The sequence below is a fragment of the Trichoplax adhaerens genome, genomic scaffold, assembly GCF_000150275.1.
Source record: "Trichoplax adhaerens TRIADscaffold_87 genomic scaffold, whole genome shotgun sequence".
In the NCBI taxonomy this organism is placed as follows: domain Eukaryota; kingdom Metazoa; phylum Placozoa; class Uniplacotomia; order Trichoplacea; family Trichoplacidae; genus Trichoplax; species Trichoplax adhaerens.
Genome location: NW_002061023.1, coordinates 14,695 through 20,936, shown reverse-complemented (window position 1 = coordinate 20,936; position 6,242 = coordinate 14,695).

The window sequence follows — 6,242 nt, the reverse complement described above, 5'->3', positions numbered from 1 at the left end:
GTAATTTTCTTCTGTTTCATTACTATAAGTGCTATTGCTACGTTGAACGGGTAATAATCCATCGGATTTATAAGTGATGTATCGATCTGATATTGCAGAAGGTTCATAAGATGGCGATTGTAATGGAATATCTTGTGGGCTGGTTGAATTGTTTGCATTCTCATGAAAATCATGTTGTTGTTGTTGTAGATGTGGCTGTGATTGTTGCTTGTGATAATAACGACGAGAAGGATAGGATTCATAATCGACAGATGAGGAATCATAATTGGATGCAGCTTGGCGTTGTCGTTCTAATGTAGAATAGCCTTCAGTGAGTGATAGTTTCTGCTTTCGAGGAGATGCCAATGTTGGAATTGTATCACGACTAGAAGATGGCTGGCGTTTACTATTTTCTCCTTCAGGTATGATTAAATTAATTCCAGATCTTGGTAAAGATGTATAGGAAGATCGAATGAGTGATCGCTCCATGGATAATTGACTAGATGCAATTTTATCATAATGATCGATTCCATTGGATAATTTTCGATCATTTATTTCTCCTTTCATATCTACAACGAGGCAAAAACGATAGGATAGTTGATTATTTTCATCATACATAAGTCAACTTCAATAATGAATATGCGTGTAGACTGATTTTATTGCAAGATAAAGTAAATTGAATCTCCTGTCAAGAAATGAATTTTATTCTTGCAACACTTTACCATCATGTATCATTATTTACCGCTAGATGGTGCTGTCATAATGTCGAAATTCCATCCACTTTCATGTTCATCGTTATCATACTTATTCTTTTTGATAGTATTGTTAAGTTTATTTCTACTAGGTAAACTTGCATAAATGTTAGGATTTGGCGTGGAACCCTCGCTAGATTAAGTAAAATATTGAAAAAATGAGTTTATAAATAATTATTGTAAATTAGCTCTCCTTAAAAGTAGTCCAATAAATTAGGTTGAATGATGTGCACGAAACACTTTTGAGTTAGCGGTATTTTTAATTTTGTCTTTTGATTTTCTTACTAAAGGAAAATTAAATTGGGTGGCTAAGAATCGAATACTAACGACTATGCTATGATAACAGATGCTCATAACTTAATTTTAATGTAGTAGTCAAGGTAAATATCAGAAGAATATGAATAAGTATACAAGTTATTAAAACTCATAACTTTATTGCACGAGAATAAGTAAAATAACTATTTTACGCTAAGAAGTGAAAAAAGATTACAATATGGTAAACTATTAAATTCTGAATATGGCTGAATTATAATTTCTTGCTGTAAGCACACTTGAGGTATTTCATTTTTAGCATTTGATCATGTCGACATGTTGATAGTAAGCTAAATGTGATGATAGGACAACTTACTCGTTAACAACGCCTTTCTCTTCAAGTGTTCTCCTATAACATTTAGAGAAAAGAAATTAAGCCTTTTTATACTTTTGGATAAACATATTGCAACTTTGTAGACCAAGAATCTTCATCATTAATTATAGCAAACTACGCCGATTGATTTACGACTTGTAACTATCGTGTCTTAGGATAATGACGCGAAAGTGCTATTTGCAATCTTTTTTTAGCATCGATTGAGAATTGTAATTATACGATATATTCCACGAATCCAACGTAGATAGCTAAAACTATCGCCTAGAATTGATCTAAATGATCTACGTTGACTACGACTCTAATTGGCCGTTTATGATAAATTATTGAACTGACTGGGATACTGGATTGAAAAAGGATAGACTACTCATGGATTAAACTTAAATCACTATGTGGTCTTGGGAAATTGATTACTATCGGATACTATCATGTTCAAATGCGATTCTGATATTAATGATCGTAAAGCTAGCCTACTCGTCTCTTATATTTACAGAATTAACGGCAATCCATGTTGAAATTAGTTTATTCCACTTACAAGCATGATTCAATAATAACATTGGAATTGGAATCGCTAAAATCTTCGTTTTCAATATTGGCATTGGATGGCTGCCTAAGCCATAAATCTTCTGAACTACTGCATGATCCAAATACGATAACATTACCATTACTTAATGCAAATGATGAGAGATGGATATTTCAATCATAGCAATTATAACAAGCAATTTACGCTGGCATTACGGAGCGCCATTTATGTGGCAACTATTCCATCATGATAGTATGATATCATTTAAACTAGAACTACAATGATTACGGTCAATTTTTTGTTTTAATCATCGTAGGCAATATTTGCGCTCTCCTATGATTCACTGCTCTTTCTTGGTGATACTATGGCCATGCTATTTTAACTCTCAACTAACTCTTTCCATCTTTTACTACATAAGCTTTGATCACTATATAAGAAGACGATAACAGTAGTATTCAACTACTGGAAAAGAAAAACCAAGCTGCATATTACCTATGTGATCTTCCATTTATACTATATATACTTATACTATATTTATTTATCATCTCGGTTAATCTTTTACGACACTAGTTTTGATCACGAGATAGGAAGGCAATGGCGGTGATATTAAATGTTCAACTACCCTAAGAGAAAACCAAGCTTTATATCATCTCGGTTAATCTTTTACTACATTAGTTTTGATCACGAGATAGGAAGGCAATGGCGGTAATATTAACTGTTTCAACTAGAGGAAAGAAAAACCAAGCTTTAGATCATCTCGGTTAATCTTTTACTACATTAGTTTTGATCACGAGATAGGAAGGCAATGGCGGTGATATTAAATGTTCAACTACCCTAAGAGAAAACCAAGCTTTAGATCATCTCGGTTAGTCTTTTACTACATTAGTTTTGATCACGAGATAGGAAGGCAATGGCGGTAATATTAACTGTTTAAACTAGAGAAAAAGAAAAACCAAGCTTTAGATCATCTCGGTTAATCTTTTACTACAGAAGCTTGAATCACTATATAGGAAGACGATAACAGTAGTATTAACTGCTTCAACTCGAGGAAAAGAAAAAACTAAGTTGGACATCATCGATTTCGTCTTCTACTAAATTAAGCCGATATGAAGCCAATGCACTGTTTTGACTCCCAAAAGAGGAAATTCAAGCTCTATAAACAACTGTTTCATCTTATACTAATATTAGCCCAAAAGGAAAGCAATGATAGTCGTATCGACTATTTCAATTACTAAACTGAAGGAGAATAATCGACTTCCATCTCATCTATTTATTATACTACGAAATCAACTGTAAAGCAAGCCATGGCCAGCATTGCCTGTTTAAACTACCGACACTGGAAAAGAAAATCAAGTTTGCTATCATCTCCTCTGATATCGTACTCCATTAACCATGAAAGTTCATATATGGAGGCAATCAGCTGTTTCAACTACCGAAAAGAAACTACAGGGCAAATTATCGATTGAATCCCTCCTAACTGTATATTAGCCGTCAATGAAACCCAATGGCAGTGGCATCGACAGTGTAAACTCCAGTACTGAAAGCGGAAAATTAAGCTCTATATTTCCCAATTTCATTCTCTACCTTACGAAGTCAATCCCAAATGAAGCCAACGATAGTAGTACTGACTATACACACTATTGCAAGAGAAAAATCAAGCTTTCCGCATCATCTCTTTAATCCTAGACTACATTAACCTTGAGTGCTCACTAGAAAGGCAATGAACAACTATTCCAACGACCAAGAGGAGAAGCAAAGCTCTATGTCATTGATTTCATTCTTGACTAAATTAACCCTAAACGAAGCCAACGATAGTAGTACCGACTGTTTCAACTCTTAATGGTGAAAAATCAAGTTCCACATCATCTCTTTAATCCTAGACTACATTAACCTTGAGTACTCACTAGAAAGGCAATGAACAGTTGCAACGATCGAGAGGAGAAGCAAAGCTCTATATCATTGATTTCATTCTTGACTAAATTAACCTTAAACGAAGCCAACGATAGTAGTACCGAATGTTTCAACTCTTAATGGTGAAAAATCAAGTTCCACATCATCTCTTTAATCCTAGACTACATTAATTTTAAGGACTCACTAGAAAGGCAATGAACAACCAAGAGGAGAAACAAAGCTCTATGTCATTGATTTCATTCTCCACTAAATCAACCCTGAATGAAACCAACGATAGTAGTACCGACATTTTAATGTACTGAAAGAGAGAAAAATCAATCTCCGCATCCTAGGCTACATTAACCTTAAGGACTCACTAGAAAGGCAATAAACAACAACGATTCCAACGATTAAGAGGAAAAGCAAAGCTCGATGTCATTGATTGCATTCTCCATTAAATCAACCCTGAATGAAACCAACGATAGTAGTACCGACATTTTAATGTACTGAAAGAGAGAAAAATCAATCTCGTCATCCTAGACTACATTAACCTTAAAGACTCGCTAGAAAGGCAATGAATTGTTCAAAGCAGGTAAAGGAAAAGCAAGCTCCATATCATTGATTTCATTCTCCACTAAATGAATCCTAAATGAAACGAATCACGCTCGCAATCACTGTTTCGATACTGTAGAATTATACTCCCATCTAAAACTATGATAGAGACTTTCCACCATAGAATAATCGACCCATTTTCTCCCTAATTGAGCACTGATTTATCTTTTGTCTCAAATTATCCTACCGGATAAGTAAAAGGTATTCTAAGCATGATGGAACTAGATTGTTGTCAACTGTCTGACGCCATTTTTGTTGGCGTCCCTATAACCAAGCAAGATGGATGAAAGCTAGTGTCCATCAAGACTGCTATGGATATCATGGCTAAAATGAATGAAATGAAAGTACTTGTTGTTGCTGTTATTGCCATGTGAACATGCAATCAGATCTATACATGAACATCTTGATCGTATCCATTTTACCCCCCGCTAGAGAAAGAAAAAAAGAAAGAGAGACTGCTTCAAGTCTGAACTTACCTTAAACTATGGAGGCTAGCCGTTTCAGAACCGGACATGTACTATTGGTGAATAAAAGAAAGAAGAGATATTATGTCATCATTGCTGTTGGCTATTGATTGACTATGGATGATAGGAGGATCACTCCTAAGCAATGGACATGAAATGAATAATAGATTAGTTTATCCATGCTAATTGTAGAATAAAAGAAACAACTATCCATCTTCTAACTTGACGATAGGCAATGGACAACAAACATCGTTTTCAATTGTGCTGAGTACAAACATGGTCGACAGGAATAGAGAACTAAAAAGAATGGAGCTCAAGGGGGTAAAAGGATGCATGGATCAGACTCTATTTTCGATCCTTGCTTTCCATGTCTTGTAGTTATGAAGGGCATTTTCAAGCTGTTCAATAATAAACTACAACGGCCATGCTAAAAGAACATGGAAAGGCTTACTTTGCATGTCTTGTGGTTATGAATGTTATAAATGGATGGATGGATCAGACTCAATTTTCGATCCTTGCTTTCCATGTCTTGTGGTTATGAAGGGAATTTTCAAGCTGTTCAATAATAAACTACAACGGCCATGCTAAAAGAACATGGAAAGGCTTACTTTGCATGTCTTGTGGTTATGAATGTTATAAATGGATGGATGGATCGGACTCCATTCTCGATCCTTGCTTTCCATGTCTTGTGGTTATGAAGGGAATTTTCATGCTGTTCAATGATAAACTACAACGGCCAATGCTAGGGGAATATGGAAAGGCAAAATCATGTCGATACGACCCAAAAATGAAAATCAATTTGCCAATCGATTACTACAAGGAGAATGAATTGAAATCAATTCACCTGGCTAGGGTAAAGGATGTACAAGGCGATCTAGGTCCCACAACATGGATGACAACAGAGTTTAATGCTATCCGTATACAACATCGTGGAAATAAAAAAAGAATCAAGTGACAACTAAATGAACATGCAACTCCAGCAGGCTAAAATAAACATCTTGTCAATAGAAAAGTGTTGAACAGCCTAGTTATGGCAAACAACGATGATCGTTGATTTGTAGCGTTGGCTAATGAATTCATTGATGTCGGTTAAAACCAACAATCTACAAGTTGGTCAAGATGGAACGACAGTAAACGAATTGATCGGATTGGATAAGATCGGCAGGCAAGAGGAAAAACTTCTATCGTTGACCCAAATCGGCCATGATAGAAGCCAGCATAAAATAAACAGCCTGTATGGCAAACTCCAATGATTTGGCCGTAGGGCATAAGAATAGCTCAAGCTAATAGGAAATAAATCGCTGGAGGGAGAATAGAATGATTTGCAATTTGCAAGTGGAGAAAAACAATCATGGATAGTTTCAATTAGTCTGCCATAT